Source organism: Anas acuta, chromosome 21 (genome assembly GCF_963932015.1).
Source record: "Anas acuta chromosome 21, bAnaAcu1.1, whole genome shotgun sequence".
In the NCBI taxonomy this organism is placed as follows: domain Eukaryota; kingdom Metazoa; phylum Chordata; class Aves; order Anseriformes; family Anatidae; genus Anas; species Anas acuta.
Genome location: NC_088999.1, coordinates 1,436,259 through 1,449,412, shown reverse-complemented (window position 1 = coordinate 1,449,412; position 13,154 = coordinate 1,436,259). Strand labels below are relative to the sequence as shown.

Genomic DNA, 13,154 nt, shown 5'->3' with positions numbered 1-13,154 from the left:
GCACCAGGGTTTGAGTGTCTAAACTCAGTCCTTCAGCCATCTTCCGTATGAAGAGACTCCAAAGCCTGGGAGTTAACAAGTAACTGTGGCAGTACTAGTAGCTGGCCAGGTGTCACATGCATCTGCACTCTTTCACCTTCATCTCTGGTGAGAACTGCCTGATCTCTAAAAGGTAGTACCTGATCCAGGAGGCAGTAGCCAGGTGTTGAGGATGCCCTCAGGGTCTGGCTGCAGAGGTCTGGCACCTCCCTGACGAGAACAACATCTCAGCTCCTGATGCCCTGTGGAGAGGTCCCAGAGCAGGCAGGGGCCTGTGCTGTTTCCTGTTCTGACTTTGATTCGTGCAGGACCCAAAGCAAATCATACTAGTCATCTTATGGCTCCATTTCCACCCCTTCATTTGTGGATGAAGAGTGGTGATAATCACAACATGGCCTTAAATAAACGTCTGTTAGACACGGCTCTTCCACTTACTGAGGCACCATCCCTGGTAAAGACATAAGCCAGTCGGAAAGGTTTGCATCTCTCAGCTCAGAGGCACACCTAGCAGATACATACGCTTAAGGGAAGGGATGAAGAAAGACTGGTGGGGCCTTTGTGTTTTATGCACTATTCTGATGTTAGAATAAGAAAGAAAATCAAGTCCTAATTACCTATGATCTTTAGAGACCTTGTGGTTCTTTCAAATCTGCCTCCTAAACCCCCAGTTCTAAGTAACTGCCAACTGCAGCAAATAGTTTTGGTGTTTGGGACTGGAATCTTTGGAATGAGAGATGTGCTATCACTGTAGCACTAAACCTGAATATACCCAAAGTAGGTACCTGCTGCAAGGAAGTCCCTCTACCCTGCCATTTCTGGTGCTGCACACAGGCGCTCTGGTGGACTTCACTGCTGGTCTTCCCAGGCCTGCCCATCACCTGCCAGATTTAGCAGACACAAGCCTGCGTTTCCCTGTCCACTGCAAAGCTGTGCACCTGAGGATAGGTTTGAGCTCAGGGGCTACACTTTGACCAGTAGAAGTGAAAGCAAGAACATGCTCTACATTGTTAAGTCTGCTGGAAACCTCTGGCAAAGGTGCAGGATGGGTGACTGGAGATGACAATGCTTATACAGCCCTGGCGAGACTTGGTAGAGCTCATCTGTCTTGACAGTAGTAGATCGTGCAGTGTCAATGCCACAGTCCTTCAGGAATTAGAATAGAGAGAACAGATCGGTTGGAAGGGACCTACAAAGATCATAGAGTCCGACTGACCACTTGTCCTGCGTTTGCCTGGGACGGAGTTCTCTTTCCCCACAGCAGCCCACGTAGCCAGGACAGTGTTGATACAGCACCAGTGTTTTGCCTATTGCAGGCACAGCATCAGGGCTGTGTCCAGCCCCCACAGCCAGCAGGCTGAGGGTGGGGAAGTGGTGGGGAGGGGACATGGCCAGGGCATCTGTCTGGAACTGATTAAAGGCATATTCTGCACCATGTACTAACAGGGTCAGCAACAGAAGCTCAGAAAGGGGAAGGAGAAAAATTGAGTTATTTTTCCTTTCTTGCTTGTCAAGCCAGGTATTCTGCAACATACAGCTAGAAGAGAGCATGGCACCCTCCCCCTCTAAATTTACTCAATGCCAACTTTACTCTGCAGCCTGAGGAACTTGAGTTCACATTTTCATGAGATGTCCTCAGCCCTAAATTCTGGAGTAACATACAGGGAATCTCACTCATTCTCTCCCATTGAAGTGGTTCCCCTTTGCATAAAACACATAAACTTTAAACTGAAAGAGAGCAGATTTAGATTAGATATAAGGATGAAATTCTTCACAGTGAGGATGGTTAGGCACTATAACAGGTTTCCCAGAGAATTTGTGGGTGCCCAATCCCTGGAAGTGTTCAAGGCAAGGTCGGACGGGGTTTGGGCAACCCATTCTAGTGGAGGTTCCCTGCCTATGGCAGTGGGGGTGGATCCAGATTATCTTTAAAGTATCTTACAAGCCAAACCATTCTGTGACTCTATGGTTCTATGAAATGTTCTCTATGCCAGCAGAAGAGAAAAAAAGAGTGGTGGTTGGGTTGTAGGCTGGCTGATGTGGGTCCCATTCTCTGCAGCAGCAGACCGCACTGCATTACCAAAATCCTTGGTATCTGTAGCTCAAACCACTGCCTAGTACACTAGTACCTCAACCAATAATCCTAAGCAGTTTATACTGTCAACTCCACTGTACACAGAACTAGAGATGAAAGTAACCAGAGGCACAGCAGAGTGTGGCAGGGACGAATACTTTGCTGGTCCCAGTCTCTCCAATGGGCCATGCTCTCCCAATAAGGATTTACAGCTACAAGGTGCAAAGACCACACTAACAAAAGCTATGGCATCAGCAAAAGCATTTCTCAGCAGTACCAATAAAGTCTATTTTGTGCTTACCACAGGCAAAGGGATTCAGTGCAATATGTCCATTTTCAGCTTCAGTAGAGAAGTGATACAAGTCTTATTGAAGGTGCTTGGTCCTCTTCCAATTGTTATATTCTTTGACAAGGGTCTGAAAGGTGCCCACGCAGGCAGCTCTCAAGAACAGGACACCAATGAGAGCAACTGCAGCATGACTGCAGAGTCACTAACGAAGAGGAAACGTGTGACCTCAGCTCAAAGGAAATGAGAAATAAAATAAACTGTAGAGGAAAGGCAATTAACCACAGTGAAGATCTGGAAAGTCCTTAAAGCTGTTTCCTCAAAGTATCTCTGCTTCTGATAATTGTGAAAGTTGGGGTTTTCCTCTAAAGGCAGAATAGGAATCCACTCTCTATCCCTGTTCGGACCTGGGATTAGCATTTGAACATCATTTTTCCAAACAGATGAATGGCAGAGGCCAGAAGAGTTTTGACTTAAAAACTTTGAGGAAAAGAAGTGTCAAGAAGCTCATATATCTCACAGGCAGACTCATTCCCTAGCAGAGTCTTCTTCACATTTGTGTTGGGAATAACAGACCCAGGAATCCAGCCATTGCAAACCTCCTTTTATCTCAGGGACCTTCAAGCAGGCACTGAGAAACCACAGCATAGCAGATCTTCACCTGAATCATCCATCTTCACATCCTGACCACCAAGATTTGGGGCAGCCTGAAGACCGCTCATCACAGTAATGCAAATCACTGTGGTGCTCAGGGGGACACTAGTGACAAACAAAGCTGGACACATGGTCTTGGCTGTGCCAGCAAATTCTAAACTGCAGCTCCCATGCTGGGCAGCCCTGGATCAACATCAGGACATACCACCCTCCTCATCAGCAGGGAAAGGGAACATAGGCGGATGGCACACGGTGCACAGCAGCAATGCTGTTCTGTGGAGATGCTGACTTTGACCTTCCTGGTCATGGGCATGCTGAGGTGATGGGCTGTGCAGCATTGGGGCAGCTGGTGATACGCCTGCACCCACCCCCCTGCCATGCCAGTGCCTTGGTATCCCCTGGCCGAGGGCAGACAAAGCCCCAGTGCTGATCTGGACTTCTTTGCCTGGGTCAGTTCCTCCCTGGATCTTCTCCTGCACCAGCTCCTGGGGTGCAGACAGCCTCTCCCAGGGCCATTACAGAGCAGAGCGCCTCGGCGTGGTGCCCTAGACCAAGCAGAGCCTGGCAACCAGGATTTCCTGTTGCCCTGAGCCCTGCCTGCCCAGGCTCCAAAACACCCTGGGATGCACAGGGACAGCACAGGCTCTGAAAAGAAGAGCGAGAGCCTCTCATGTTCAGTCGCAGGTGAATCTGAGAACAGCTGCCATATGGGGCCCTTACCTGAATCCCCACAGCCTCACCTGGTGGCACTGAGGCCAGTGGACCCCTGAGCCACCCTCCCCGTCCCTGCATGGGTGATTTCTGCCCCTAGGACCGGGTGCACCACAGAGTGGCATTTGCAACACAAGGTAGCAATGCAACATCGGGCAGCTGGCACTAGCTGCATGAGCCCTGAACTGCTGCAGGATCACCCTTACCTCCCACAACAACAGCATGGGATGTCCAAGGAACACAGAAGCCAACAGGACCCAAACTCCCCTGGCACGAGGGCAGGGGAAGCACTGCACCAGCATGGGAGACCCTGTCCAGCCTGAGCAGGGTGGGCCCTGCCTGGAGCTGCCAGCATGGAGCAGGGAGAAGCGTGCAGCTGGGTTCTGTCTGTGGCAGACTGTGTCAGGGTGACCAGAAGGGTGAGATCAGGCTCCTGCATCAATGCTATAGATCTGTGCTGGAATGGAGGCTGCAGCAGTCTCCTTCCCTCCATCACCTGCTTCTTCCCTCCATCCCCCTTCTCCATCAGCTGCTGTAATGTAAAGATGGACCAGGGAATCCGATCCTTCATGTACTGGCCAGAGCCCCATTTATGCCCACACAACTGATCCTGGGAGCTTAAATTAAAAACAAACTAAGAACATTTCAGTAACGTTAGGTGTTAGCCAGTCCATGACTTTTGACAGAGCAGGCATTGAGACTGTCTTGTCACTGCAGAAAGGGGAGTATTAGCAAAGGCTATAGCAACTGCAAAACAAAGTGTGCTGTCCTGCTGCAGCCAAGTTCTTAGAGGAAATGAAAGCCCAAGAGGTTTTGGGCTGGGGAGGAGTTCTTATCAGAAATAATTTCTCACTTTTCTGGGGCTGCAGCATTGCCTGTTTCTGCATATGTGATTTTGAATCCAGTATTAAAATGTATCTTTGTTTCAGTGGTCCAGCTTACTGAGTGGTACTGGCAGTTTTTGACTGCTCTGTTCTCAGTGTAATTTACCTCTCATCCAGTCCTAGGGAAGCACACAAATTCTGACAACACTGAATGCTATGCAAGACTAAGTCCCAAGAAAAACAACAACAAGCAAACCTTGAATGTGCCTGTACTTTTATGAACCAAACACACAGTCTAATAAAAACAAATATATATATTTTTTACTATAACTTATTCCCATGTAACTCCAGCACCTCCCTGGGCAATCCGTTCCAATGCCTAACTACTCTTTCTGAGAATAAATTTCTCCCAGTTTTCAACCTGAATCTCCCCTGGTGCAGCTTGAGGCCATTCCCTTTTGTACTAAGAGTTTCTGCTACCCATCATACAGATAGCAGAAACTCTTTGGTTTAGGAGATACAGTATTATCAGCAAATATATGGAGGCCACTTTCCAAGAGTAAACCCACATTTTATTAGTGGAGAAAAGCTCTCTGTGGTGTACAGAGTAGCATTTTAGTGGATAGGCTTTGCATGCATTTTGAACTGCTCTGTTCAAGAGCCGTGAACAAGAACAACAAAATACCAGCACCGAGCCTCTGAAAGCACTAGCCACTGCCCGCAGGATTAGAGCTGTGCAGTGCAGCATGCTGGATAAGCACACAGGTGAATGCGATCCCTGCCAGTCCTGATCACTGTGACGAATTCTCTAGTGCCAGGACAGGTCTTTGGAAAGATGTAAAGTTAATTTTTCACCAAAGTGGATGGTGAGCGGATGCTAAACATTATTTTCTGTGAGTTTCCAATACTGATCTCACAACAACAACACAATTCCCTTTTGCTCATTACAGGAAAGAAATACTAAATAAACTCTGTAGCTTTCCTTAGCGAGCACTTTCGAGCCTGGCACAACACATCCCCACCTTATTACCAAGTGTGCTGGAATGTGCCCAGGAGCTTGGTTTACTCAGCTGCAAAATACTTTTCCCTTGACTGCTGAGATCCTCAGGGGTCAGTGAGCAGCTACTTCCCAGTAGCCATTTGACAGCTGCAGAAAGGCAGGGCAGGGCTTCGGCTGCCTACAGTGACACTGCTGGGATAGCCCAGTCTAGCAGGACATGCTGCTGCCAGGAGCCAAGCTGCCACATCAGCCGTGAATGGAAGGGGGAGCAGGGCTGACTCTGTCTGGCTCTGGCACAGGGAGCCCAGTGCAGCCCTGCCCCAGTGGGCATGGATGTAAGCCGTGGCGGCCATGGCATAAGAATTTGTATCCTACAGCTCAAGGCGGCTCAAAACCGGGGGTTCTCTCTCAACTCACTTCCCATGGACCAAACAGAATGCGTTTGGGTCCTCATCTTGTTGTGGGGATCATCTTAAAACACAGACCTCAGAAAAACTGCAACTGATTGAGCTGCCCACAGCTGGGTCCCTGTGCCCGCACAGCTCCACACTGCAGGGGTGACCTCCTGGCAGGGCCCCAAAGGCAATGCCATGGCCAGCAGCACTTCTCATCCCTGCTCACTGGGCTCCGGGCGCAAATACACACACCCCTCCCCAGGGCACCGGCACCGGGACGGCAAGGGTGAGGCTGGCTCTGACATGCCACTGCTCAGAGATCTTGGGGGCAGGGGGCTGTGCAGCCAGACCATATCCCTAGACATGGACAGGCAGAAAGAGCCTGCAGTGCTCGGGGAGGAAGGCAAGCAGAAAGGGGACGATCCTCTTACCTCAGGGCCCGCTGGCCCAGCAGTCCCCAGCCCAACGGGTCCCTGCCGTGAGCAGAGCCACCAGCAGGGCTGCACTGGCAGCGTGTCTGTGTCTAGGAGGAGAACCGGGACAGGAAAGAAGGCGCTGGCCTGCAGGTGAGTGACTCACTTCCCTCTTGACACTTGTGACATGGCTTAGACATGCCCCGGCTGCACCCTTTTGCACAACACCAACTCTCGTGGCCCTTCCTTGAGCAGGCTGGGAAATGGCTGTGTGAGCCAGGGCTTCGGGCATCGCCACCCTGCGCCTTGCAGGTCTGGCAAGGGGCAGCTTGGCCCCGCAGCAGGGTCACGCTGCGGCAGGGCTGGGCATGGCCACAGGGGGAGCAGGGACCCTGTAGGTCTGTCTTCTGGGCCTCTCCTTTCCTCCCAGGCACCAGGGCTGGGACCAGCATAGCCACAAGTGCTGCTGTGTTCAAAATGTCTCCGTGGTAGCTGGTGACTTGCTTGCAGCGTCAAGATGATACTGCTTTGTGTGGGAGTCCCAGTATGGGGGAACACAGGCCAGAAAAATATTCCAGGCTGTGGCAGTAAGTTTCCTTGTCCTCTCTGCAGCATTATAAGCCCCTCTCAGCTCTTATTCTCCTCTGTTCCACCAGCTTGGGAAGAAAGGGTGGATGAGACATGTGAGGGACCCACTTGATCTTGGCCTTCTGTTGTAGTCCCCAGGGCATGCAGCTCTGGCAGTGTGCTCGGGTCCCGTGCGGCTATTCCCCTGATGTGTATGTTGTACTGGCATCACTTAGACTATGGGCATAATATCCATCTGAATCACTTATATCTTAATGAGAGATCACATGTTTCTGTCTGCTATCTGTATTCACCATGGGTTGTCTAACAAGGAAATACTGTTATGTTTTATCTGTTAAGAGCTGGCACTGGTTTCTGCAAGGAAAGAGGCATGAGGTTTCTGAGGGCTGAGACAGCCCTCAAGGGCCAATCACAACTGGTAGGTACACAAAGGCATACTGAAAGCATATCAGAGCAGGAATACAACCTGCACTGTTATTAGAAGGAACCAGGTGTTTGCACATCCTGTAGTCTCCCTATCTAAGCCTGCTAGACACCCAACTGCAGTGTATGCAAAGCTACTGTAAATACCTGGATTTCCCAGCAAAGATGTATCAACTTAATTACAGCCATTCTCCACAGAAAAGGCTGCCAGCATGCTCTCATTGTGATTAAAGAGAACTAGGCTGTGACAGGAGGAGGGTGGCCAGCAGAGTGGCCAGTTAATATCCCTTCTGCTTGGTACTTACATTTCACCTTGAACAGTTTTTGCAGCAATAAAGGGGCATGGAAAGCTGCAGTGGGACTGACAGGCAGCTGCCACTTGGCCTGAGCCTTGGAGCACAACCTACAAGGAAAGGCTGTGGGAGCTGGGCTGGGATAGGCCAGAGCCTGAGGGGCGATCTGGTGGCTGCCAGCAGCTATTGGAAGGGAAGCTGCAAGAGGGTGGTAGCAAACACTTCTCAGTAGTGGCAAATAGTGTGACAAGGGACAACAGCCACAAACTGAGGTGCGGAGCAGTCAGGTGGACATGATGAAATTTTCTGTAGGAGGGCCATGCAGCCCTGAGCCAGGTACCCAGAGAGGCCAGGGGTCTCCAGCCTTACCACAGCAGGAGTTCTAGAGAAACGGACTTCAAACACTCCTGATGTAGCCATGCACGCTGACAGGCCTGAGGATAGCTTGCTGGTGCCCAAGCAAGGGATAATGCCCCATTTCTGCTTGTGAATTGCAGGCCTTACAGCTCAGCTGCCTGACCAGGGGAGGCGTTGCTTGCACTGTTGCTTTTAAGAGGAAAAGGAAGCTAAGACAGCCCATTTAGTCTAGATAACAACACTGCAATAGCCCAACACATTTTTAGGGAAATTTGCTATGCTAAGTTGTACTGGGTTTATGTGGCAAGATTTTGGTAACAGGGGCTGCAGGGGTGGCCTCTGAGGTTTCAGAAGCTTCCCCATGTTAGATAAGGGCCAGTTTCATCCGGTGCCAAAGGGACCCATCACTGGCCAGAGCCAAACCAATACACAACGTTGTTTATGCATCTGTGAGAGCATGTTTAAGAAAGGAGAAAAAATTCTGCTGTGCAACAGCAGCTGGGAGAGTGAGGAGTGACAACCAGCCCTGCAGCCACCAAGGTCAGTGCAGAAGCAGGGCAGGAGGTGCTCCAGGCATGCAGCAGCAGTTCCCCTGCAGCCTGTGGAGAGGCCCCTGGTGGAGCAGGCTGTCCCCCTGCAGCCCATGGGTCCCACACAGAGCAGATCTCCACACTGCAACCCATGTAGGAGCCCCCGGTGGAGCAGGTGGATGTGGCCTGAAGGAGGCTGCGGCCCATGGAAAGGAGCCCAGGCAAGAGCAGGGAGTCTGTGGGGAGCTACTGCCCATGGGATACCTGTGTTGGAGCAGTTTGCTCCTGGGGATGGACCCCGTGGTACGGAGCCATGTGGAAGCAGTTCTTGAAGAGCTGCTGCCTGTGGGTAGCCTCCACAGGATCAGTTTGGGAAGGATGGCATCCCGTGGGAGGGACCCCATGGGGAGCAGGGGCAGAGAGTGACTGAGAAGGCGCGGCAGAGACGAAGCATTAGGGACTGACCGCAGCCCCCATTCTCTGTTCCCCCGCACTGCTCAGGGGAAAGATGTAGAAGAGGGTGGATGGGGGAAAGTGCTTTTAGTTTGCTTTTAGCTTCTCACTGATCTATCTTGTTAGTAATAGGTAATGAATTTTATTAATCTCCCAGGTCTGTGTTGCCCATGACGATAATTGTTGAGTGATCTCCCCATCCTTATCTCAACTCTTGAGCCTTTTGCATAGTATATTCTCCCCCTTTCCCTTTTAGGAGGGGCAGTGAGAGAGCAGTTGTGGTGGAGCTCAGCTGCCCAGATGAGTAAAAGCACCCCATAAGCCCAGCCTCTCAGTTTCTCTATTTTCAGTTATTTTAAGAGAGCATAGAAGTACTAGGAAGATAAATTCTCTTCTGGAAGATGAGGAGAGCACCTGAACTTGCTCTTTTCCACATGGGTCCCTCTAACCAATGCTGCTGTGGCTATAGCTAATCCCCCAGAACTACAGTTATGCTCCTGAAATAGAAATTGCACATGGCAAGAGTTGCTATAGCACTAGGAGAAAGGGTGGAAGGAAGTTTTTTTCCACGCATTACAAAGACAGGACAGCTCTTTAGGAAAGAGGAAGGGTGGAAGAAGAAGATACAGCCACACAGACAGTGTAAGAAACGTTATGTTGGATGCAAGCCATCTGGCTCAGCGCCATGTCCAACAGCAGCCAACAGATGATGATCAGAGAAGAAAGTGAACACAGTATAGTGCATCCCTTATCAAACTCTACCAGCATCTGCCAATATGTAGCAGAAACTTCCTCAGCTAGCAGTTACACTGGGATCTTTATAAAGTATTTATGTGAACACATGCATGGATGACAAATTATTAAACACTCCTGTCCTCAATGATAGTCTATGCTGAGTTCTGCAATCCACCATAAAAAAAGTACTTCTGTGTCTTTTGAACCAATTCCTTGCTATTTTCCCTCCATTACCTCTTGTTCTCAGGTTCAGCAAAAGAACAGCTTTTGATGTCCTGGTTTCCCTCCATACCACTGCCTGTTTTCACATACTCATTTTGAAAGGCAATACACTAAAGCACGTATAAAAATAGGCATCTATGTAAACTGTAAGGCACATCCACAACATGGCTTCATAGCAAAGATGATAGTATTTCCCATTTCACTCTGTATCTTTGCCCCTGTACTCTGATTTATATGGTTCCTGAGCAGCAACAGCTAATTTAGAGCACCAAATGCATGCACCAAACTAAGATAAGTGTTAAGTAATACAATGGTTTATGTCTCAGCAAGAATGGATTTAATCTCTGTCTTATCACTCAGACTTTCTGCAGCCATCGGGACTTGGTTTAGGCTTTACCAAACAGCTTTTCTACCGAGAGAAATCTAGTTTACCTGGCAAACATCTTGTGAAATCTAGACCTATGTCTACATGTTCAGGGGGACACTCCACTCATCCCTAGACTATAAAGTAGCACCAAACATGAAGTACTGCACCCTGTCCCCTTTAATCCAAAAGGGAGGAGGTTCCTATTGCAGTTTCCCTTTTTTTATTTTCTGGTACAAGTAAACTCGTAAAGGCCCTTTCCCATCCCACTATCACTGAACAGCAGAAAAACCCCCACAAATTGCAGATGAAGGGGAAGGCAACCCTCCTACTTTAGAATGGAACCAAAACCTTCAGGAACAATTTCTGGATTTCTAAAAAGAGCCGGACTCTGGTAGACCATGGTGTACCATCTCTGGAAATCAGACAAATAAGACAAATTATTTCCACAGAAAACTAAAGCCAAGACCCAACTGTAAGGTGCTTGCATACCTATCTGGTACCTTTTCTCCTTCCCAAATAAAAAATAAATAAATCCTTACTCCTACAAATGTATTTTCTTGTCCTACACAGCAAGGACAAATACTTAGTCTACATGGATCACTGACCCAAAAACAGCTCTAAAGATGGAGATATGAGGGATTTTAGGACTTGCATCATTTCTATGTCTTGTAATTAAACAGTGAATTAAAATTGAACCTATCTTGCTGTTTGGCATACATTGCAGAGGCCAGGCAATAGCCCAGCCTGCATCTGTTGGGCATCCACATTGTGTATTCATTTCTTTCCCACCCAAGAAAATCAAAACAGTTTGCTTTTACAAAGCCTGAATGTAAAGGGAAAGTGCTTTTAGTTTCTCACTGCTCTAGCTTGTTAGTAATAGGTAATAAATTTTATTAATCTCCCTATGCTGAGTCTGTTTTGCCCATGACGGTAATTGTTGAGTGATCTCCCTGTCCTTTCAGCCCTTTTAATTGTATTTTTTCCTCCTATCCCTTAGAGGAGGGGGAGTGGTTGTGGTGGAGCTCAGCTGCCCACCTGAGTAAAACCACCACAGAGAAATACTGCATGTTCAGACATACAAACATATCATAGGCAGGCCAGGAAGAAAGGAAACAGGAACAGCTAACTTGAAAATGAACACCATTGTTTATAAACCACGTTTTGCTGCCCCAAACGAGTCACACTCAGTGGAAAAAATGACTCAAACTGAAGAAGCTCAGAAAATGATTACTTCAGTGACCTGGGCAACAGGCTACACTCTTTAGAGCCTGTGGTGTCATTCCACTGGTCAAATCTCAACCACCTACATATCGGAGAAGCAAAACCAGAAGCTTAACATGGGTCTTAAAAGCATTTTAAGTTCTTGTGGGGCTCATTGTAAGCTACCTGGAAAAAAACAAATGTATAGAGATCTGAAAGGTCTGTACCATGGGTCAGCAAAGACATTAAACTGTATGAAAGGAAATGCTACCAGAAAGACCAATATTTCAATATCAAAAGTAATGACTCTGGGAGAAAAATTCACTTGGAGAAATCTCTAAGTTAAAAATACACGTAGTTTCACAGGGGAACCAGAGCCAGACAAATTAGAGGGACAGCATGTCCTCTGGGTGAGAGGCTCCAGCTGGAGTCTCTCACATAGCAGTGCTCTAATCCTCTGTGTTACCACCCAGCACCATTCCTTTCTTACAGTCGTTCATCTAGGAAGCAGAAGTGTCTCAGAGATACCACCACAACAGTTAACTAACATTTTCCCCTGAGAAAGTTTGTGTAACTATTGCCTTTATAAGAAGTTGTGTCCCACCGAAGTGTTCCCACTTAAAGAGGGAATGGGCTATGCCAACAAAAACGAATTTCAGTGCCTGAACACAGTCATGCTGCATAGTTCAAAGTCTCCCTTACCTATCAGCCCACTTTAGTCTACTGCTAAATACTGTTTGGCTCTTGTGTGTCACCCAGATGTCATCAACATATTATTTAAGCTGTGTTTTGACCCCTGAGGCTCAGCTTGAGCTATCTATTTATCAAGTTAAACCTAGCAGGACAAATGAGGTAAAAAGAACTGTATTCTTCTGTTTACACAGAAAATAGGAACCACATTTTACTGTTTTAAGAGGTAGTTTATGTATAAAACACCAAAATACCTTAGTTTTATTAGGAAAAGCTGTTTCACTTTACATTCAGTCACACAGCCTAGTTCATTAGAGGAAAAGAAGAAGCAAAGGCAAGTGGAGAACACACCAGCCGCTTTTCAGCAAATTAATCTAAGCCCTGGGCCCTGTCAGAAAGCACTATTTCTTTGGAAGCTACTTTCTGTAAGAAAAGCAATTTTCTGCAGGAAAATCTGTATGGTAACACAGCAACTTTATGTCACTCCTCTGCAGCATGCAGAAATAGAATGCTATTAATCAAAACTTATGGGTTGAGACTTTAGAAAATGGACACATCTCTTCAAGGGCAGCGGAACCAATCTTCCTCAAGAGAAACCTCAACCGCGCCTTAGACACAAAGAACAGCACAAAGGATTGAACTCAACTGAAGATAAGGGTATAGATGACAAAGTCCAAGTGAAGGGAGCAGTGAGGAGAAAGAAAAGCTGTATCTTCATGGGAGCAGCTACCAACAGGACCAGGTATGGGAACTGCCATCATGAGAGAAGAGAAGAATCTCTAAACTCAGCCACAGGTCTCCAGAGGAGATTGTCAGGCACATGTGAATCTGTACTATACTCCACTTGGAATACCTTTAAATACTTCAGAATCTCTTCAAAACTTAAATGCACACCTGAAGTAG

The 13,154-nt window shown here is 48.0% G+C and overlaps 1 protein-coding gene across 5 annotated transcripts in view; it reads right to left on the bottom strand.

The window, feature by feature from the left end:
• PTAFR (platelet activating factor receptor) overlaps positions 1–6,532 on the bottom strand; it is a 34,017-nt gene extending 27,485 nt beyond the window's left edge. For 4 of the 5 annotated variants that reach the window (XM_068658115.1, XM_068658116.1, XM_068658114.1 and 1 more), the window contains exon 1: positions 2,412–2,549. The gene's annotated coding sequence lies outside the window, so the exon portion shown is untranslated. Of the gene's footprint in view, positions 1–2,411; positions 2,550–6,411 lie in introns of those variants that run through there. The other variant, XM_068658118.1, reaches the window with a different exon arrangement.
• Between the last annotated feature and the right edge of the window lie 6,622 nt (positions 6,533–13,154).